Below are 24,745 nucleotides of genomic sequence, written 5' to 3' on the forward strand. Positions count from 1 at the left end.
TTTTTTTTTTTAATGTTTGTTCCTCGATATCTCCGTCGTTACTAGACCGATTTTGAAAATTTTTTTTTGATTGAATGTATATGCATACAGATTGGTCCCATTTTTCTCAGAACCCAGTTCTGATGATGGGATCCTGGAGAAATCGAGGGAACTCCTCAAATCTGAAAGGCATACATATGGTGATTTTTGTGTTTTTAAAGGAACAGCATGCATTTACGTACGGAACAGTGACATTTGGTGCAGTGGAACTCCTGATGATGGTCAGAATGGAACTCCTCAAATCTGAACGGCACACTTATAGTGACTTTGGTATTTTTATAAGAACAGCATGCACTTACGTCCAGAACAGTGATATTTGGTGCAGTGGAATTGCTGATGATGGTCAGAACGGAACTCCTCAAATCTGAACGGCACACTTATAGTGACTTTGGTATTTTTATAAGAACAGCATGCACTTACGTCCAGAACAGTGACATTTGGTGCAGTGGAACTGCTGATGAAGAGTGAGCCGCCCCTGGTTAGAGTTCCGTTCTGATAATCATTCTCATCTGTAAGTACTTCAGAATCATCCAGATTTCAAAATTGGTTCAGAAATGACGGAGATATCGAATAACAAACATTAAAACATATACAGACGAATTGATAACATAATCCAACATTTGAAAGTATTTATCACCAGAACCCCAAAGGAAGGCGGTTTTTTTTTCTTAAAAATTATTTCAAGTAGTCTTCAGCTTACGCCGCTAACGTCATTACCACTAGACGGCGCGGCGGCCGCGTGCGGGTGGCGGGCGGGTGGTCTAGTGGTAATGACGTTAGCCGCGTAAGCTGAAGACCCGGGTTCGATTCCCGGCTCGGCCACCAGTGGGCCTTGCCGTTTTTTCTTTCGTGTATGATATCTATTTCAATTTATAATTATTCTTTGTCAAAAATTGTTTGGTATTTATTACGAAACATTGTTTAGAAACCGTAGGTATTTCGAAACAAAAAATACAGTGAATACCTTAACACTTGACAGAACAGAAAATCTATCACAAACGGTGCTGATGGTTAAGGAATGGATGGGTGGAATTTAGTTCAATTAGGCTATTAACTATGCCTATTATACTTGGTTTGTCTCTAGTAGCTACTGAACCGATGAGCTCCACTTTACGACACATCTTCCTCCAACAATTTCTCCGATATGCCTGAAGGTTGACTGGTAGAGAATGCCTTCACCTATGGTACTTGTATATATTTTCTTTGTGCAATGAGGGTACAATAAATAAAAGATATCTTAAGCGACAAGCTCCATATGTTACTTCGTCCGTGAGACGTCATGATTTCTGAAATATTAAGGTAAAACCAGCACGAACGGCAAATCTTCCGTCACCATTTTCTCGTGGGGGGTATTGTTAGTTTCTTTCTATTTTCATGGCTTTACGCACCCTCTTAATTGACCGAGCTTTGACGTAGGTCTCCGTTTCTGCGGTGTCCTGCCGTTTCGCCAAAAAACGTTTCGTCAAATTTCATTTCCCAATAATCATATCGCAATAGTTTCATTTCCCAAAGTATTGTTTGGCAAAGGTATGTTTCGCAATGAATTTGTTTGGTCAAATTATCATTTGGCACAATTTTACTTAGTCAAATTTTATTTAGACAAAACTTTATTTCGCAAACGTTTTTAACGGCAAAACTTATACCCCAAAAACATGTTTGGTCAAAATTTCACATCGCAAATTTCGAAAATATTTAGGCATTTGCATTTTAATTTTTACCGAAGTATCTGTCAAATTATAATTTAAGTTATATTCCCAAGTGCTTCAGATGGACAAGAAAAGTTTGCTCAACTTTATTTATGTCAAATTAATTACTGGACAAAATTATTTTGTCAACTAGGTACTTATTTTTTTGTCAAAAAATGTTTCTACAAATTACACCATGCAAATTGCACCACGTTTGACAATATATTACAAGGCATAGGTGTAATATACTTAATAATTTTATTAGTATTGTAACAGAAAACTCGTGTGTGACAGAGTCAGTTTAGGTGCGACGACGAGCGAAGCGAGGAGGAGCGTGTTTGGTTGACAGTGAGCAAACCGGAAATGACTTTTTAAAGTAATATAAATTTAATAGAAAATAATGATTTTGAAAACATCAGGTTTCTTTTCTATCCGGACATGTAAGTGAAAATGTCATTTGCAAATGACATTTGTGAAGTTGACATTTGCAGCAGGAGGAAAAAAAGTACTACATACACATTATTTCACACAAATCTTTGACACAAAGGATACAATCAACAAACAAATTTCTAGTGCGCCATTTAATTACAATATTATATTGGGAAATAAAACCGGACTAATTCCAATAAGGCCTAGTTTACCCTTCGGGTTGGAAGGTCAGATGGCAGTCGCTTTCGTAAAAAGTAGTGCCTACGCCAAATCTTGGGATTAGTTGTCAAAGCGGACCCCAGGCTCCCATGAGCCGTGGCAAATGCCGGGATAACGCAAGGAGAATGATGATGATGATTATATTGGGAAATGGAAATTTTGCCTAACAATACCTTTGACTAAATAATATTTGGTAAAATGAAATTTGACCAAGTAAATGTTTTGGAAAACAAATACTTGGCAAAAAAAGTTTTGCTAAATGTCAATTTGCGATAAGTTGTTTTGCCAAACGTTTATTTGGGAAATGATAATTTGGGAATAATAGTTTGGGATGTGAAACTTTGGGAAACAGGGGTTGCGCGTGTTCTCACGAAACGCACGTTCGCACTTTCTAATGTTACTTTACGTCGCGAGTTTTTTTTAAGGTTCATATGCGATGTCCGCGTGTGGAATGGCTAATAATGCTTAGTTAAATAGATATCATGAATAAAATAAATACCATAGGACATGTTTACACAGATCTACTATTGATTAAGTCCCCCGAAAAGATTCAATAAGGCTTGTGATGTTGGAACTTAAACAAAAATATATAAATACCATATATATATACCTAGAAAGTACCCAAGACTTGAATATAATAGTATAACATTTTATCTGAGTATTAAATCGTTTTAATCCGTAGGCAACCCTATCGCCGGGCGTTGCGCACGTGCGGCTCGTTTCTTTGTTAGAATTTTGTAGGTATTTAAAAAGGCGGCATGTCGTGAACATCAAAGCAGTGGGCCTTCTGTACTTGTACTATTATATATTCTGTGGTTACATATTACCGATTCCTGAAACTAATTACAGCATTCTTAGGCTACTCGGTATTCACGTTCACAAGACCGTAAGTAGTGAAGTTCCAATGGAAATTCCTCTTTCGCGAATGCACTTAACATTATTAGTTTCTCTGTGTTGCTATGCAAAGAAAGGAGGCTATGATATTATGCAAATTGGTCTTTTAAAGGAGGTAAAGCCTTTTGTTTCAAAATTTTAGCTGGCCACATATACAGGACACTGACATATTGACAGACTGGCCATTGACACCCATGTCTAACAACTGTAAGTCACCTTCGAGTGAAAAATCGGACTTTCGATTGATCCATGGAACATGGCGGATCGTTCTCCAAATATGTATTTTTTATTTTGCATTCTGCTGTTTAATGTATAAGTTTGATAGGATATTATGCAGTAAATGGCCTACGCAAAGGGTGCAGTTGATGAAGAATTCGTTTGGAGATGCGAATATCCAATTCTATGGACTTTACTCGGCAGTTCGTGGTCCTGGCCGCCATCATGCTTTGTACTGCTGCTCCAGCTATCCTCCAGTGCAACGTGAAGGCCTAATCACTTACTATGTAATACACTTGTCATTGTCATTGGCAAAGGCCCACGAGGCTGCCATATTGAATAAATAAAATGAGTGAAAAATCTACATTCTTTACCATCTCCCGGGGGGGTGCGTATCGATCGATATAACTTTTTTTGATATATTTTTAGTCGTTATAACGATCATTTGATCATTTGATTTATTGAATCATATAACAACAAATAATATACTAACAAATTGTATAATTCTTATTTAATATAATGATCATTTTTTCGAATAACATTTATTATAACATACTTTGAGTATAATGCTTATTTCCGATAATAAATACATTGTATAACATAAATTCTTTCTAAAGCACAGTTAGACTAACAAAAAAAAATACAATAAATTAAATCCATCACTTACTAGAAAAGTAAATTAGGTTAGAACTGTGACCCCTACACACAACGCGCTGCTACCAGAAAAATAGGTTAGGTTAGGTTAGAGCTGTGACCCTTAAAGGTTAGAACTGTGATCACTTCAAAAAAGAATAAAATTAATTCATGAAATGTTTTATACTGTTTGCTAGTTATACTATACTAGTCGTATATCAATGGATAGTTATACCATATAACGGTTGTTATAAATAAGTGTTATACGAAATAATGATTATACAAAATAAAAGTAGACATTTTGTGGTTATACCAAATGTTAATTATGTGAAATGAGTAATTATATCCTTTAAATCAGTGGTTTTCAAACTTTATGGTGTCGCGGCCCTTTATGACTCCTTAATTTTATCGCGACCCCCATAGCTCTTTCTTTGCCAAATATTAGCTAAATATATCAAGTATAACAAAACTGGATTTGCAGATTTATTTTCTGATTATGTTTGGCTATTGAAAGTAGCAAACGAGTATCTTGCCGCGATATCTTTGACGGAAACATAATTACAGCAGATAAAGTTAACGGATTTCTAGCAAAAATAGAGTTGTGGACAACATCTTTATACAATATGAACGTGAACGTAGAAATCCATATTTATGTTATGGTGGAGAGCTTGCAAAGTTCTCAAAAAGTTGGATTTTGAATCCTTTTTTGAATAAATCGCGTACGCCTCGGTGAAAGAAGCAAATTTTGGAACTAGCATCTGATAGATTGCTAATAAATTGCAGTTGGTATCCATTTCAATTGGTGCGTTCTGGGTTTTCATGATCCCATTTGCTACTTTCGTATTTATGTGAGCTGACATTTTCAACAATGGTAGATATAAATACAAAAACAGGAATAAGAATTTGACTTTTCAAGAATTTGACTTCATTAAGTTAGAAAAAATCAAATCAGCCTGTCATAAGTTTCTCTTAAACCTAAACTTCGTGGCCCCCCAGGATAAGTGCCGCGACCCCCCTGACGGTCGCGACCCACACTTTGAAAAACACTGCTTTAAATATATACCAAATGTTTTTATATCAAATGTAACTATACCAAAAAAAGTTATACCAATCATTACACACCCCTCCCGGGGTATCTGTTTTCCTCAAAATTCTAAAAGTATTTCCCGACACCGCCGCTTCAATTGGTTTTATAATACTTATGTAGATAATACATTTCGTTAAACGCAAAAAGTACCGACCATGTTGACCGAAAGGCGGCCTACGCAATATCTCAGCAGTGACACATCATTAATCGTTTTAGGGGGTTTCCAATCACGCTTATTTTTAACCCACGACGCAAAAACGACGGGGTATTATAAGTTTGACGGGTCTGTCTGTGTGTGTGTGTACTGGCATCGTAGCTCCCGACCGCCGATTTAGATATAGTTTTGTTTGTTTGAAAGCTGCTGAGATTTAGGGAGTGTCCTTAGCCATGTTTCATGAAAATTGGTCAACAATGTCGGGGGTTAATTCAAAATTTTAATTGTTTGGTTAGGATTACTATACTTGAGGCACAGAATAAATATTAGTAGGTACCTACTTACGTAAAGAAATATCACATTTTGTCATTTTTAACCCCCGACGCAAAAACGACGGAGTGTTATAAGTCCGTCCATCCGTCCGTCCGTCCGTCCGTCCGTCTGTCTGTCTGTCTATCTGTTTGTCTGTCTGTATATGTGTCTGTCTGTGGCATCGTAGCTCCCGAACGGATGAACCGATTTAGATTTAGTTTTTTTTGTCTGAAAGCTGAGTTAGTCGGGAGTGTTCTTAGCCATGTTTTATAAAATCGGTCTACTATGTCGCAGTCGGGGGTTTTTTCAAAATTTTAATTTTGTGGTTATCAACTATAATTACTTCTTCATCTGCGTATCATCATGCTGTGTGCTGAGAGACACGTTTTACAATTTTCCGCCATTCTTCTCTGACGGCTGCCCTGCGAGTGCCCACATGCACTGGGCCGTCTATCGCTGCCTTCACCTCGCCCCTGTTTCAAAAAGGCTACAATTGTCAGTGACATATGCCGAGTGACAATTGTCAAGCGACAGGTGACATATTTCAAATTTATAAAATAATTTCTATTGATTACAAACATGACAGGCATTCTGCTACAATTGACAACATTTCATATTTTTGAGTACTACTTTTTATTGTTTGGTTTGAAAGAACTCGATACTAAAAGATACACGTATTTTTTTATTTTTCCAAAAACTGCTATTTTAATGAGAAATTCCCTTTTTATTACTGCTTCGAGCAGAAAGAGCGTAAGTTACAAACGTCAAGACACAGCTTCGTGACGTCACATGTGTTGTTTCATACACCTAAGAAAACGACAAAATCATTCCTAAAAAAAAAGTTTTAACAGTCAGCTTAAACAGTGCGGTATGTCTGACTGTCAAGTGTCACTGTCAACCACTAGTGAATGACTTCGAATCATAGACTAAGCCATGATTTTTTTAATATCTTTGCTACGACCTGTGATAAGTTTCACTGTCAAACTCAAGTGACATCCCAACTGGAAGATTTTTTTGATATAGTGGCAGCTCTAAATCAGCTATTTGACGTCACTTCTCCTTTAAACTATTTTTAAGATTTTTTATACTAAAAATACGGAAAAAAAATAAAAAAATGATTTATGTGATCTACAAGCGTATATCTCGAAATGGTTTTCGATTTAGGGACATTGAAAATTTTGAAACGTTGTCAATTATATATATATGACAATTATGTAGTGAAACAATAATTATTTTTTCTAGGCGACATATTTGTAAAATTGTCGGTGAATCTGGTCTGTCCATCTCATAGTTACTACTAATATATTAACACCATGTAATAATTATGCTATTTAATTTTTACGTATAATATGTAACAATATTATATATAAATGAGTATGAGTATGAAAGTATAAGGGCAGTTTATACAAAACCGAAGTTTTATGTTATGATATAGATCCCCACGAGAATAAATAGGATACAGTAAATAATAAAAATATCTAGAAATCCCATATGAGCAAATTTTCAATAATATACGGGTGTTATATTTGTGTTACAAACATTTTGTTTAAATCTGGCCAAAGTTTACCGCTTTATCCACTAAGGAGACTTGAAAAAGTTCGATAATTGTGTTTCTTTGTAAGGTAGGTATATTATATCACTTTTATTATACTTGGAAACTGAAATTACCTAAGTTTTAGTTGTTTGTCAATCAGGTGAGTTATTATTTTAATAAAAGGTTATAAACAAACGATGACAGATTAAAACTATAACCGTGCGGTGAACTAATAGCGTGTGATAAAATTACAATTTATAGAATACTAGGTACATTCTAACTTTAATATAGGCTGATATAGGTCAAAAATTAGCTCCTAAAACTGACGTACCCTATCCATATTACCAAGCATACGGTCCGACTGATGGAAAGCGGTCACCGTCACCTATAGACGCCTGCAACTCAAGGAGTGTCACGTGCGCGTTTAACCCATTAGAAACTTGTACACTCCTTTTTGCTGTGGTAAGTACACAGCAAAAAAGACACACAAGTTCCTAGGAGGGTTCGGGTTGCCGACGACTCAAAGGATAATAGACGAAACAAATTAGTTCCGTAGGTCCTTCCGTCACCAGCACACCGCACCCTCGATGAGCTCTAGCAGCCATAAGAGGTCTAGTGTTATTTGGCTGTGTTATTTGTCTTCTATAAGGCGGAGGTACCACAGAATATATAATAGTACAAGTACAGAAGGCCCACTGCTTTGATGTTCACGACATGCCGCCTTTTTTAAACCTACAAAATTCTAACAAAGAAACGAGCCGCACGTGCGCGACGCCCGGCGATAGGGTTGCCTACGGATTAAAACGATTTAATACTCAGATAAAATGTTATACTATTATATTCAAGTCTTGGGTACTTTCTAGGTATATATATATATGGTATTTATATATTTTTGTTTAAGTTCCAACATCACAAGCCTTATTGAATCTTTTCGGGGGACTTAATCAATAGTAGATCTGTGTAAACATGTCCTATGGTATTTATTTTATTCATGATATCTATTTAACTAAGCATTATTAGCCATTCCACACGCGGACATCGCATATGAACCTTAAAAAAAACTCGCGACGTAAAGTAACATTAGAAAGTGCGAACGTGCGTTTCGTGAGAACACGCGCAACCCCTGATTAGGCCGCGAACTCGCGGCCGCCGGCATGTACTTCTAGCGCGATAGAATCGCAGAGTGAGCCGCCCCTGGAGGTACTTCCCCAGTTGGGCTCTGCTCTAGATTCGAGCGAGATGATATCCGCTGTGCTGTGCCCTACCACACAAAGCGGAATATCATTCGCTACGCCCTACCTCCTACAATATCGAATCTGAGCTAATTTCAAGGCGTTAAAATATTTCTAGTCATATAAAACTTTTTCCCGCTTTTCAACAACAAAATCCTAACGGAGAACAGGCAGTAAGAATGAAATCATATAAACTCTAAGAAATGAAGCCATGCAAACTACAGGTACAGCAAAACATGACATCTGATCGTCCAAACTGCAGAAAAAAATACCCATTGCTAAAGTCATATTTAGGTAAGCAAGTCAAACTTTTAAGGTCAAACAATTACCAATATTTCTGCGCATAAAAGTAAAAATTAAAGTTGTTTTTAGCGATCCGTGCATTATTATATTAAAGTGCTAATAAACAAACAATATAATATAAGGTAGAGGGACAATTTGGACTGGTAGGTAATTTTTTTTCAACTTATGAATTTCTATACATGTTTTACAATTTTAACATCATTAAAGAGTCTTCACTTCACATATGGCACGCGTATTTAGTACTCGCCAGTCGAAATTACCCCCCTGTACCTTACCTACATAAACGTAAGGTTCGTACAAAACGAATATGTAAATTAATACATATAATGTTTGTTTACGTGTAACCTTACGCGTGTAATTGCCCAAACATTAGCAGTACGATTTTGTTTTAGCTTAGGCAAATATGCTTTTGCGAGCACTACGCTAGCTGCTCTGATTATTTAATTGATTGATTTTCATGAGGAGACTCGTTCATTATTTTTGTTTAATTATATGAGCGATTCTTTCCTTCCATGTAGGTCTTGAAAGTTGAAACGGCTTATGTAATATGCCAAGGGCCCTAAAGGTATTTCCCCAAAGGTTACTCTGGGATTGATTTTGTGAGAAGTATACTCTGTACTTTTAGGTACTTAAAAAGCGTAAACAAACATGTACACGAGTAGATACAACATTTTGTCGGTTAACAAACCAAATCCAAAACCAAGCGTATCTGTCACTAAGCGGCCTGTCTTTAACCTATTTATTTCGTCGTGTAATGTTTTCGTTTACCCTAAAGTGGCGGAAAGAGCCTTTTGAGGGTAGATTTTGTTTACATTTATTTATATACCTAAAGATACAGACTATAGTAGAGGTACTTGTAGACGGTGGTACAGGTGAGTAAGTACTTTAATTTTTATTGATCAGATTTTTTTTAAGTTAGAGTTTTCAATTCAACAATTTAACAAGCGAGTTTTCAGAATCAAGTAGCAAACAAAAACGAGGTAGAACAAAGAACATTTATTTTAATGGCAGATGGCGTCAGACTTGACGGACCTTCGGAAAACCGACATAATTACCTGTAAAAAAGTTCGCGAATTGAGATCCCTATTTCTATTGAAACCGAAACTAAATAAAATATATTTAGCAAAATCTTTTCTCATATTCCAGCGAATTTGGCAGGTCGTAAAGTACTTATATCTATACGTCAAGCGCTCAGTACTCTCTCGGTCGGTTACCGGCGCGGTCGCGCTTTCCCGAGGAAAAGTTGACGTATCCGTAACGTTTCGTGTTTTCCTAGTCGGACGAAGTTTTCAGTAAAGTGGTTAGTATTAGTAGTTGTAGTGCGGTTTTCGAAAGTAAAAGTAGTTTAGGTTCAGTTTTATCCAAAGTTAGTTGTGTTTGGAGATATCTCATATGTGGTAAGTTTATTATAAGTTTTAATGAGTTTGTTCATGGAATAAAAGTTTTTAATATTGTCATATTTATGGAAGCTATTATAACGAAAGATTTACAAGTAAAATTCTTAGTTTTCATTAGTTGCTGCCATCTACTAAGTATTATTTAAATTGCTCACTGTATTCACTCCCTTATCATGTAAATTGTATAAATTGGCTAAAATTATATTTTTTCCAACGGTTTGTAAAGGAAATTAACAATCTTATCAGTTATAAAAGTTTTGTTTAAAATTAGTTCATAATACCTACCTACGAAATGACATATCGTCATAATAAGAACTAAGTACCTATTGCCAAAATGAGCTGCGTCATAATAAGTTTCATTGTACATATATTTTGCTATTGTTATGTAAAGAAAAACATTTTACTACTTATAGTAAAATAGATAGGTTCAACAGCTAATAGAGAAGTTTAAGACGCAAAAGTACCGATAAACAAACATTTTTTTTACTTTTTATTGAAAGCTACTAGGTGGTTCTGAGATATATCTTACTTCATTATAGGCTGTATATTTTATTTAAGTCTATTTTTTATTACTATACAGATACGAGATAATATAGTAGGACTTTTTGAATGTTTAATTTTTATCTTCGTTATATTTTTAAGCAAGTAGCGTTTTCAAGACACATTTGTCAAACAAGGTCGTTCTGAGGTACTACTTATATATACCTCCATCTTCCTCCATTATAAGCCGTATATTTTATTAGTTTATTATAGTAGGATTATATTACTCGTAAACAAGTAATACAATTCTTTCAGGGTGTTTCGTTTTTTTTCTTCTTTTTATACATTATTCTTTCGTTATGTTTCGTTTTTTCTAGGCTATTCTTCTTTTTTAGTAGCTATCATTTAACTTTTAGTATTATTCTTTTTATTATAACTTTATTTTTAAGTTAGTTAGTCCAATTAGTTATATTTTTAGTCTTGTGTAGTTATTTTTAAGTTTTTGGTTAATATTAAGTTTTTTATTGTATATAATATGTATTGTTGTTAAATAAAAACTTTCGACCTAGATACTTATTTAAGTTTTCAAGCAACATTTTTGTCATCCCATTCCATTTTTGGATTCCACCGATTCTAAACGGACCTTTATAACCAACTCAAAATTTTATATAAGTAATTAGGTTTATAAAAAGAATTTGCATTTAAATAGTGCTCTTTCTTGAAAAGAACTTTCTCATCAAGAGCATAATGGAACTCCTTCGTAGCATTTAAATTTAAATTGCATTCTAACTCTTTTGTTTATTAAAGGTGAGTATTTATTTATTATTTTTTCTACTCCCTTACTTTTATTTATCATTAACAGTCCAAGATCGTGCACACGGCTTTATACCCTACCTTATACTATTATGTAGATGTCAAGACAAGTTTATAGTCTATTCTCCAAAATCGCATTTATATAGTACTAGCTTTTACCCGCGGCTTCGCCCGCGTAATAAATAAATAAATAAATAAATAAATAAATATTTTAGGACATTCTTACACAGATTGACTGAGGCCCACGGTAAGCTCAAGAAGGCTTGTGTTGTGGGTACTCAGACAACGATATATATAATATATAAATACTTATATACATAGAAAACATCCATGACCATAAAAGTATTCATTCAGATTTTCATTTGGATCCGTAGGGACCGTAGGTTTCTCTGTAGGTATATTTATCTGCGATTATTTCGATCGCACATAGGCACAATACGCACCTAATACTTTTGCTTGCAATGATTGTAGAAATATTACACATCGACCACAGCGTAGGTAATTCTATATACGCTGGGGAAACCTTTATAAACATCCCACATAGCCCGTATTTCGACACTATGATCGGTGGGTAAAAAGTACTTTTTTCTATTATCCCTTACAATTTTTTACATTTTGCTTATACTTATCGCAAACGTAATCTTCAAGCAAGCAAACAACGATCGTCTTAGAGCACATTGATTGTAAGAGACCGCCGACCGATTATCCGTATCCCTCTAACGATACCCATATTATCCGTATCCGTATCGCTATCGCTATCGCTATCGCTATCCCTATCGCTATCCCTATCGCTATCCCTATCCCTATAGCTATCTCTATCGCTATCCCTATCCCTATCCCTATCCCTATCCCTATCCCTATCCCTATCCCTGATCAAGATGTTTAATGATATAACACTTTAAGTTCTCGCGCTTTGTACACATATTTAAAGTCACATACAGGTCGAACGCGATTAATTAACATTATTTTTACCTTTTTTCCCAACGTTTCGGCCCGGTTGCACTGGCCGTGGTCGCGGAAGACTGACGTCCCAGCAAAATGTCACCGGAGATGTAAACAACACAAAACTACCCGATGTTAATTTATATAAATGTTCGGGGTAGACAAATAAATATAATCTACCCGCTTTTAGTTAATGTTTATTTCCCACCATGTTTATTTTAAAGGTAAAAATAATGTTAATTAATCGCGTTCGACCTGTATGTGACTTTAAATATATGTTTAATGATTTCTTATCAAGTGCTAAAATATAAAGTTTCATGGTTTTATCTTTTAAAATTAAGAAATCCCATACAAACTTTCAACCTCTTTTTCGACCCCTTCATCCCTTTTTTTCGAAATAAAAAGTAGCCTATGTTCTGTCTCAAGGTCTAAAGATTGTTTGTTCCAAATTTCATCAAAATCGGTTGCGTGGTTTAAGCGGGAAAGCGTAACAGACAGACAGACAGACAGACAGACAGACAGACAGACAGAGTTACTTTCGCATTTATAATATTAGTATGGATAGCTTTGCCCGCAGCTTCGCTCGCGCTAGAAAGAGACAAAAAGTAATAGCCTATGTCATAGTAATATTATGAATTATGAATTATGTCACTCTCCATCCCTTCAACTAACTTCACTTAAAAATCACGTCAATTTATCGCTCCGTTCTGCCGTGAAAGACGGACAAACAAACAGACACACACACTTTCCCAATTATAATATTAGTATAGATAATGAAGTATGGATACTCGCAGTATGTTTTTAGCACCTCTAATCGTACTAAAATACTAAAAATACGGCGTTATTTAATGTTTTATAAAGTTCCACTTTTTTACACAAAAAGACAATATATTATCCTTATAAAATATATAATAAAAAAATCTGTCGTTCTCAATTCGCCAGTGATTTTTATTGCCTACCTAACCTTACTGAAGTACACGAATGGACAGAGAACCAACGCGCGACGTCAATTTATACTTACAATATGAATATAAAGAACTTGAATATGAATTATGATTTAATTTTTTAAAGCACCTTGAGTGTCTCGTTTCCGTCCACTTATCTCGGTCTTGAGAAGTCCTGCACCAGTTAGCAAGAAACCCAATTCAAATTCCTTGGTCGTCTTAACCTCGATCTTGTTAGGCCATCCAGTATCGGAAATATTATCATTGCCGGTTATTGAAATCCGATATTCACCCTCTTTAATAAAATACTGGGGGTCGATTTTAGAATTTCACGCACGATTTTGCCGTTCGAAAATCTGAAATATTTTTTGAAAAAGGACGGCTAGTAATTTTAAACCTTGTGTTAATGACCACTCGTTTTCGATTCTGAAAAATCGGCCCTCTGACTGTGTGTGACCCTTTCTTTTCGTCGTGGGTGTCCTAGAAGTTGACTGTGAGGATATGAATTCAATTGTACAGTAGGCGATGGGTGAGACAGTTGTTGGTACTGTAATGTCACATTAATGTTTAATTTGCTCCGCCTACTTCTTTTGGGAAAAAGGCGTGAGTTTATGTATGTACTTATATAAAAATGAATTCATTGTATATACATAGTTGTCCTATAAATTTGTTAAATAATTATAGAAGTAGCCCCGGAAATACATACATATTGCAATTCTGAGAGCAAGGAAACTTCAATAGATACCTACGTACTTATTTTCCTTATTTCTCATTATCCCTCAAGTCAGCAAGTTAATCGAATTCAACTTATATTTTGGTAACTATCTCTCTACCTACCTGTAAATAAAGTATAACAGCGTTACAATACACAGAATCCTTAAATAACAGTTTCCCGAATACAAATGATTAATTCCAAAGGTCACTGCTTTTAATATCTGTTGTGGTTTTCGTGGAAATGATCATTCTATTCAAATGCGTCCAACTCTGTGTGTTTAATCGAAATCCTGTATATACGCATAGCGTACCTATCTATACCTACCATGACTTTTTAGTATATTACTTTATTACTAGACATATTACGGAAAATTATATTTAGGTACCCGTGTGGTGACGGGTTAAGAATTTCACCACCCCCTTTCTTCCCGTGGGTGTCGTAGAAGGCGACTGTGGGATATGGGTTAAATTGTGGCGTAGGCGAAAGGCTGGCAACCTGTCACTGCAATGTCACAATTTGGATTTTTTTCAACCCCTTATTGCCAAGAGTGGCACTGAAACTTGAGTAGTTCACGTGCTCTGCCTACCCCTGTATGGGATACAGGCGTGATTATATGTTTGTATATTTAATTGAGGGTATTGTAAGGATAACCAAAAAGGAGATGGTGCGACGACCTGGAAAAATTTTATCCCAACTGGTGGGGAAATGCAAGTGATAGGGTCGAGTGGAGGAAGAGAGGGGAGGCCTTTGCCCAGCAGTGGGACACTAACGCAGGCTAGAAAAAAAAAAAATTGTAAGGATAAAGTAAATTGTGAACAGTGCTCCTAAATTATTACCTAATAATTACTAGAACGAAAAATTACATACATTTTCTGCGACGTTCAATCAAGAAAGTTACTTAAAACTCATGTGTAGGAACAAATCAAAATATTTTATTAAAAATCGCGTTCACTGTGTACTTTTTAGAGTTGGTCAAAGGCGCCTCCCATTTACGGAGAATTTTCGACGGCAACCACGGCGCTAAAAACTTCGCTTTCTTTCGTGCATAATATGAATTTCAATTTATAATATGCTATACACGGTACATGAGGAAACCGAATGATTTTAACAGCGTATTCCTCATCATATTAGAAGAGTAAAATGTCATATAAACTTTTCTGGATTTCGCCTACTTTCAGAGTCATAAGCATTAAAAAAAACAACAATTTACTAATTATTTCTCAGGAAAAAAAAAACGCTTTTTTTTTGGCGATGATGCCGTTATCGGACATAATCTAACTATCCCCGTTGATAGATGTCAAAAAATAACTAGTAACTCATTGCTAAAAAGAGTTTAAAAAAAATGTCAATTTCTATTTTCAGTCCCAGTTTTACAAATAATATTTACTTTTTAAGTGAAAATATTAAAAAAAACTAAAAAAATATTACAAAAAAAATTTTTTTTTGGTGAAATTTGCTTGACGTCATATAACATTTTATCTCTATTTTGACCTCAGAAATGCGTAGTTAACATCTTTTGGTTCCCTCATGTTACCCGTGTATTTAGGTATGCTCTTGTACTTTTGTACTACCTAAGACAAGCTCAAGTCTAATTAGAAATGATAAATATAAGATGGTAGTTTACACAATACACTGACGATTCTCGCTGCTCGTTGTATGAGGGCTGTCGGTCTTCTTTGTTTACTAAACACTGTTGATGTAGGTACTCAATCTCTGCACTCTGAAGTGACACTGATCGTCATCTGTTTGTTCCTAGATATCCATCAAAGTCATTTGTGCAACCTGAGCTCTAGTTTTTAGAGAGTTCTCTAACTTACGTGGTGGGTGTAAAGAGCGGGTGAGCGGGTCAGAAACCTGTGAGTGACTTTAAATATCTGTGAGCGCGATTAGTTTACTCACAGATGTAGTGCAAAAAGTTTTTCCTTCGTATTTTTACGGAAACGTTCGAAAGTGACATACTGTTTCAGTCAGTCTCAGTACAAGACGCACTGTTCCTGTCTAAACTAGCATGACAAATACGAACGTTTTCGAAAAAATACGAAGGAAAATCATTTCGCACTACATCTGTAACATTATTTAACTTTTTAGTGCTCCGCTGTTGTAAGAACTGGCTGTTATAAGAAAAAAACCGGCCAAGAGCGTGTCGGGCCACGCTCAGTGTAGGGTTCCGTAGTTTTCCGTATTTTTCTCAAAAACTACTGAACCTACCAAGTTCAAAACAATTTTCCTAGAAAGTCCTTATAAAGTTCTACTTTTGTATTTTTTTTCATATTTTTTAAACATATGGTTCAAAAGTTAGAGGGGGGGGGGACGCACTTTTTTTTCCTTTAGGAGCGATTATTTCCGAAAATATTAATATTATCAAAAAACGATCTTAGTAAACCCTTATTCATTTTTAAATACCTATCCAACAATATATTACACGTTGGGGTTGAAATGAAAAAAAATATCAGCCCTCACTTTACATGTTAGGGGACCCTAATAATACATTTTATTCCATTTTTTATTTTTGCACTTTGTTGGCGTGATTGAAATACATATTGGTACCAAATTTCAGCTTTCTAGTGCTAACGGTTACTGAGATTATCCGCGGACGGACGGACGGACGGACGGACGGACGGACGGACGGACGGACGGACGGACGGACGGACAGACAGACATGGCGAAACTATAAGGGTTCCTAGTTGACTACGGAACCCTAAAAAAACACCCAGTGTGGGATTTGACGTTTCGGTACTCTCGGTGAGGTTGCACTGGGCGTGGTCACGGAAGATTGGACGTCGGAAAAAAGGTAAAATAATAAGGGTGAGCGACTCTAAATATGATGCGGACTTGTCTGCGGATTTTACACTGCTACATGGAATAGTGCAAATTAAATAAAATTTAACAATAATTCTTATATATTAAAAATAAAATTAGATGCTAAAAAATCTCAATCCGTCTGACTTTTTAAATGACCTTTTATTTTAACATCTTTTTTCTAACGAACTCCGGCTTTTCAAAACCATTCAGATAAGTTTTAATCACGTCTCACTCGAGATCTAATTTATGTGTGAAGAGTACTTACGCGAAGCTAAGGCTCTTACTGTCTCGGACAGAATTACGAGCAAGGTGGCTTCAATCAGCGTTTACGTCAATGACGTGGACTCGTTTTGTCTTTGGCCCGGCGAAACATTTTGGAATGTTTTTAATAATCAAATATCGTCACTACTTTTAAAAAATTTCGTATCTCACGCTGTTCCTCAAAGTTAAAACGCAGTAAGTCTATATGCATTCCATACATACTTACTACAAATTTCTTTTCATTGACAGACGAAGATACAAGTTTTTTTTAAAGTAGTGACGATATACACAACGTAAACGATGAGTGATTAGTATATCTAGATATTTTTCTGGCACGAACGCAAAGGTGTAAGTGCTTGACGAAATAAAAACATCGACAATCCTTTTATCGATAAATTTAATAACCTTATTTAGAGGTATATAAGGTTATTTATTATCCCTAATAATAATCTCTAAAATCTTGAATAATAATTTAAGAAATTATGTAAAATATGGTTCGTTTTATTATTATTGTCCATTTACATGTGATATTTGTATAAAACATTAATGTTATATACACATATATTCAGGCCTATATTTCCTAAACTGGGTAGGCAGAGCACATGAAACTTTCAGTGCCACGGCGAAGAATGACATAATTATAATAATTAATGACATATTGTAGTGTAAGTTATCGATGAACTAAATATCGGAAGGAAGTCACTAGTGTCACTTCGTTCGTGCTAGAAAAATATCTAGGTAATACTCTGCTAAAATTCTGTGGGTCTAGTGAAAAAGGGAATAACTCAAATTGACTCGGTGAAAAAGGGCACAGTCAGAGGCGAAGAGAAAAAGGGCCGAGTCAATTCGAGTTATACCCTTGTTCACTAGACTCACAGAATTATTCGGTTTCTTCACATTACACCGTGTATGGCGTGTATACGTAATGAACATTCTGCCCAGGCAAGCATTTATTCATTATTTCAGCTGCTGCTGCTAATGATAACTGCTGCTAAGCTGATAATGATAACAATAATTAGGTTGTTTTATGCAGCAATACCAATATTATCTGTCTAAGTATGCGTTGGTTAATTTAGTTATAATAAATATATTTTCACCTCACTAGCTCGGAAAGGACTTTTTTATTCTTTAAAAACAGATAGCAAAATCGCATTTTATCCACAAGACTGCAAAGAATATTTGAAATCCGAACGTGTCATTAGTTACTTTTTTAAATATAATTTCTTGTAAAGGCATGTCCCAGACAGGACAATTTTCTCCCTGTGCTTAAATTGTCTTAACAAATCATGTGATGCGAACGTAAAAATAATTTCATATCGAATTGTATCCGACTAAAAACATAAAATTCAAACAATTTTATAACATGATTTTACCATAAAACACTTGAAATCGTACAAGAAATTGTATTTTTGACTCTTCCGTTGTACTTATTCAGAACGCACCTTAAGTAACATTGTAATCTCAAAACGCGTGAAACGGAACGCACCCAAATAGATTTTTCTTCTTGATTCTTAATTTGAAACTTTTGTGGTGTCGGTTAGTGCATCGTGGAAATTGTAATACCTAAACGCAAATTGACTTATTTCCAGTTGTTTTTATTGCGTGTTTCCTCGCTTTAGTGAGATGAAAAGTTATGTGTTACACACGGGATGCAAAGTTATTTTACCTCGTGTGTATTGCAACACTCTCTGCGCTCAGGATTCTATTTTTGAACTACTCGCTTCGCTCAGGATTCTATTTTCGAACCACTCGCTTCGCTCGTGGTTCAACCATAGAGTCCATTCGCTAGCTCGTAGTTCAACCCTAGAATCCATTCGCTAGTTCGTGTTGCAATTCCACACTCGGTTAAAATACAACTTTGCTCCCTTGTATAACAAATAACTAATGTTACTACTAGCTTTTGCCCGCGGCTTCGCTCTCGTTAAATTCGAATGCGGAATGCTCCATACAAAACTTCCACCCCTCATTCCAAGGAAGTGGGGGGGTAGAAAGAGACAAAAAGTAGCCTATGTCACTCTCCATCCCTTCAACTATCACCACTTATAAAATTACATCAATACGTCGCTCCATTTTCTCGTCTTTCAACGAACAAACAAACAGACACACACTTTCCCATTTATAATATTAGTATGGATATGGATCATATTATTATATCTATTCCAAATATCTATGCTTAGTTTCGTTATCGCTTAATTTACGTAATGCGCTTAAATTACTTAATTTAAGAAACTTCGTAATGTGCTGTTTTTTAACCCCCGACGCAAAAACGAAGGGGTGTTATAAGTTTGACGTGTCTGTCTGTCTATCTGTTTGTCCGTCTGTCTGTCTGTATGTCTGTCAGTCTGTCTGTTTGTCTGTCTGTCTGTGTGTGTGTCTGTCTGTGGCATCGTAGCTCCCGAACGGATGAACCGATTTAGATTTAGTTTTTTTTGTCTGAAAGCTGAGTTAGCCGGAGCCATGTTTCATGAAAATCGGTCCACTATGTCGCGGTCGGGGGTTTTTTCAAAATTTTAATTTAGTGGTTAGGTTATCTAAATTCGAGTTGGCAACACTGAGCGTTAAAAGTTTAACGCTGTCAGCTAGAAAACGCATTAGAAGTTTCACTTCAAAATGCAGAAGGTACATTTACAAAAACCTCGGAGAAAATGAAATGGACAAGTCTGTTCTGGAATTAGTATTTTTCTTATTGAGAAAATTGTCTAGATTTCTCCTATTTAAAAATATTTTATGAGTAACCGTGTTAAGTTGATATAGCGACATGTTTCGATCCATTTTCGAGGATCTTTCTCAAGAGTAGCGACCCCGCCTTTTATATCGAGAGCGAAAGAATCATTTAATAGTTTTAATGAACATCCCCTTTATAAATATGGCGTAACCGAATATTCGACCGAATGTTCGGTTCGGTAAGAGCTGAACCGAATGTTCGGCCGAATATTCGTATTCGGCAAAGTCCATATTCGGCCCATCTCTAGTCATGAGACTAGTTCAGGACCGGGAGAAGTGGCGTACTAGAAGAGAGGCCAGCAGTGGGCGACAGGGCCAATAAATATAATGATGATGATCATTGTTCATGTTTTACATAAGTGGTCAAGGTCGTATTCTAAGAAACAGACAGACAGACGGACAGAGTCGCACCATAAGGGTTCCTTTTTAACCCCGGACGCAAAAACGACGGGGTGTTATAAGTTTGATGTGTCTGTCTGTCTGTGTGTGTGTCTGTCTGTGGCATCCTAGCTCCCGAACGGATGAACCGATTTAGATTTAGTTTCTTTTGTTTGAAAGTTGAGTTAGTCGAGAGTGTTCTTAGCCATGTTTCATGAAAATCGGTCCACTATGTCGCGGTCGATGGGTTTTTTCATTTTTGTGTTTAGGTTATGTACCTTTTCGTACTGAACCCTAAAAATGGTAAAAAAGGCATTAAGGAAATGTTCAAAAGGCATTTACGGAGTCTTGAAGATTTACTGGTCTCCGCTACGTGTAATGGAATTTGCTGCGTCATACGAGTTGATAGAACACGTAATGACAGAAGTTCAGAATACGAGTATTAACTTAACAATACACTATAGAACCGGCTGGGTGGTACCCTTCCTTCCTCGTGCGTTCAGTCAACTTGTTAAATTATTTGCTGATTAATCTTTCATTATGAGATGAAAAGCTTAATTTAAGCACACCTCTAGTAATGAAACTGAAATGAAAATGAAATGAAATGAAAATGAAAATGAAATATTTATTTTCCAAGTAGGCATATTAGAGGTACAATGCGCATATGAACGTCAAATAAAGCTACGCCGGCTCTAACCCTCGGCCTCAGCCTCGAGAAGATTTCAGTCCCCCCCTCAGTTGGGAGAGGGGTATCCACTATGGGACCGTCAAGAAACTCGGCGGGCCACTTCTTTTAGTAGGTTATAGTGGGTAGGTTAATTGCCAAGAGTGGCACTGAAACTTATCCACAAGAGTGCAAAGTAATTTTAACTTGATGTTCGAAGCTGGCTGATACGAGATTTTGATAGAATTGACCTTTAAATGATGATTTTGAATAACAAATTATCTTTAGGTTTAGATTTAGTATTTTCTTTAAGTTGGCGTGGTGAAAAATTGTGTGTTTCACTCGGTGGCAAAGTTTGTTTAAGGGCACCACACACATAGCGCGGGCGCGGGCGGGTGCGTGCGTCTGCGGGCCCTCCGCTCGTTGTGTTAGCCAGTTTATAATGTACATCCACACACACAGCGCGGGCGCGGGCGGGTGCGTGTATCAGCCACACGTGCCCGCCCGCGCCCGCGCCCGCGACACAGACAGAGAGCGGGTGAGGCGGGTAACTGGCGGTAGCTTTTTTCGTAATTCATTGGTTTGCGTATAAGCTCACACACAGCGGGCGTGCGCGGGTCGGGTGGGCGCGTGCATTTCATGGCGTTTGTATTTTATTTACGTAAGTTTGTATCCTGTTTCGTGTGAAAATTTGTGTCCTATTTGTTTGTATTTGTATCCGTGTGGTGACGGGTTAAGAATTTCACCACCCCCTTTCTTCCCGTTGGTGTCGTAGAAGGCGACTGTGGGATATGGGGTAAATTGTGGCGTAGGCGAGAGGCTGGCAACCTATCACTGAAATGTCACAGTTTAGTTTTCTTACAACCCCTTATTTGCCAAGAGTGGCACTGTAACTTTAACAGTTTCATGTGCTCTGCCTACCCCTTTATGGGAAACAGGCGTGATCGACTGATCGTATGTTCTTGTATCCTGTTTGTATATTTTTGCACTCAATGTTCATGTAACTCTTCAAAGGCTGCCTTTGACATGTGAAAATATTTAAATAATCTATGTTCATATGTTTCCAGTTCTCTACACAGTCTATGGTACTCTCCAAATATTAATCGTTTCATATTAATTTCCTGAACCCGGATTTTTTTTTGCAAACTTTATTCCTCAAAACAAGCAGAAACAATAATTCCTCGTCTGTGTCCGTATCTTCTGACATCTTGGTGCAAACTGCCAACGATCGATGGCGGATGGGATGGGAAACCCGCGTCGGGCCCGCCGCACCCGCGCCCGCGCTCTGTGTGAAGGGTTTGAAAAAAGCACCCGCCCGCTAGGACCCGCGGCGGGCCCGCGCCCGCATTAGTTGTGTGGTGCGCTTTAACCTACGTGCCTTGAACCACTCTCAACGCTCAAGATTCCAGTTTTTGAACCACTCGCTACGGTCGCGGTTCAATGTTGGAATCTTTCGCTTGTTCGGGTATCAATATTGGCACGTGCGGTTAAACAAACTTTGCTGAGTTTGCCATCGAGTGAAACACAAACTTTTTCACCACACCAACACGAACAAAATACTGACTATAAAACATCAAATTAAATCTATTCAATATTTAAGATTCAAAATAATTATTTGTAGGTAAATTCTATCAGCCAGCTTAAGGCATAAAGGTAAAATTTGTATGAAATTACTTTGCACTCTTGTAGATAAAATGCAATTTTGCTATCCGTTTTCGAATAGCAAAATTGATCTTAAATATTTGGTGTGGTGAAAAATTTATTTAACCTTCGTGCCTTGCAACCTTCGCAACGCTTAAGATTCCACTTTCTAAATAAATAATAATAAAGTTTATAGGACATTCTTACACAGATTGACTGAGCCCCACGGCTCAAGCACGGCAAGCTCAAGAAGGCTTGTGTTGTGGGTACTCAGACAACGATATATATAATATACAAATACTTATATACATAGAAAACATCCATGACTCAGGAACAAATATCTGTGCTCGTCACACAAATAAATGCCCTTACCGGGATTCGAACCGGACACTACCGACTGCGCCAGACCGGACTTTCTGGAACAGTAGCTACGCTCCCGGTTCAACATTGGAATCGTTCTCTTTATCGGGTATCAATAATGGCACATACAGTTAAACAACTTTGCCCTATTGTAAAACAAATAGGTAACTATTTTTCCGGAAAACCTCGTTAGGAGGGTAAACATTTTCTTAATTCCATCCCGAAAGTGAGATAATTTAGCACTGCCTATTAATTGATGTAAATTTGCCTTAATTTGTTATCAGGCGTTATCCAAATTACTATTTGGACGAAAATAATTTAGATTTCTCGCTTTTCTGCTCGCGTTTTATTTAATTTGGCGTCGACTGTACTTGGCGACAACAGATCAAGCGCCTCGTCTTGATTGCAATTGTGGTGTGCTCCAATATTGGTTCAGCCGGCGCACTCCATGTTTGTATTTGGATCCGCTTGTCGAATAACAGGCTCAAAATAGTAAACAAGCACTCGAGAATAGGCTAGTTTCCTACTAAAATTAGCTTCTTTTTAGGAACTGTCAAAACGATTTGCTAATAATATTGAATTACTATGAAATACTGAGGAGTGACGTCACGGTCAACTCCATATCTTTCTCTTTGACTTCTTATTAAATAGAAATTATGTTTAAATATAACTACTGTCCATATTTTTCTTCTAATTATGTGGTGCTTTATTTCGTGCTCTGCATAAAATATTTTATTTTAACTATAGGAAACTGGCCTATAGGTTCACAGGGGTATATATTTTTTTTAAATAAACGGGCTTACTCTCGCCACAGACTAGTCAAGGGCAAAGACGTGACCTAAGATGGAGTGGGCTCGCCCAGAAGCTGCCTGCTCACTCTTGATTTGAAGGTTGCCGGGTTATATGGATTTTACCTAGTCGTGCTAATATTGATACCCTCGGGCACAGTATAATAAAGAGTACTATCGTACCGTATGGCCACTACCTGCTTCCCGCTGAAAGTGCCGACCACCCGTTCTCGGTTACCTCACAGTTACCGCCTGTCAAGAACGAGACCAGTTGACCTGTCATATCTTTATCTCATTCATACTAAAAACATGGCACGCGTTCGCCTACATGAGCTTAGACTGTGTGCGTAAAATCGCGCATCTTTCATAAACATATTTGATCGCCAATATCCGTATGGGACCGTATGCCTCGGGTATCGAGGACACCCATGCGAAAGATTCCAAAATTTCATCACCAGCGAGCGTATCAAAGTTTTTCCATTAAGTGAAATACAAATTTTGCACCACAAAGGAATATCAATCGACATCAAAGCAATTGAATTAAAAATGATTGTTAAATATTTATAAGTGGAAATTATAATTAAAAACAAAATTAAACCTTATCCGCCCTCACCCGTTTTATTTAGGTAGCAAATTCTGCCGCCGACTTCTACACAAATTATGGAATCCTGCCTGGGTTCCCCATGTGGTGATGGACAAAGAATATCAGCTTTTGACTGAGTTCTTCTGAATGGCCAATTTTTCGTCTCTCTCTATCTTCCTTCCGTTTACCTACTGATATGTGAGAAGGCGATAACTACAGGAGATTGGCACATTGACTAAAAAATTATAGATCGCAACATGTCGGAGAGTTATTTCAACTTAATTATACCTGCGGGCGTAGCACGTTAGTTGTATAAACTTTATTGCATCGATGCAACTATCGAATAGTTCTCTGTTATTGATCTGTATTTGGGTGTGTCTTTTTTTGTATTATTTTGCCATTAATAAAAAATATTTCTATTTCTATCGCACTTACAAATAGTGCGAAAAGGACGGCCTGACGTTATATCGTTAATCAAGCGACCATGCTTGCCTGCCTGAGTAGATAACTCGCTTA

The 24,745-nt window shown here is 36.7% G+C and overlaps 1 protein-coding gene and 1 non-coding gene across 2 annotated transcripts in view; both read left to right on the plus strand.

Annotated features, from left to right (window-relative positions):
* Positions 1-789: 789 nt before the first annotated feature.
* On the plus strand, positions 790-861 carry Trnat-cgu. Its single transcript has one exon. It is a non-coding gene; the product is annotated as a tRNA-Thr (tRNA).
* A 9,091-nt stretch (positions 862-9,952) lies between these two features.
* LOC125226628 (QRFP-like peptide receptor) overlaps positions 9,953-24,745 on the plus strand; it is a 275,810-nt gene continuing 261,017 nt past the window's right edge. Inside the window, exon 1 of the mRNA XM_048130664.1 lies at positions 9,953-10,134. The gene's annotated coding sequence lies outside the window, so the exon portion shown is untranslated. The remainder of the gene's footprint in view (positions 10,135-24,745) is intronic.

This window comes from Leguminivora glycinivorella, chromosome 5 (genome assembly GCF_023078275.1).
Source record: "Leguminivora glycinivorella isolate SPB_JAAS2020 chromosome 5, LegGlyc_1.1, whole genome shotgun sequence".
Taxonomy (NCBI): domain Eukaryota; kingdom Metazoa; phylum Arthropoda; class Insecta; order Lepidoptera; family Tortricidae; genus Leguminivora; species Leguminivora glycinivorella.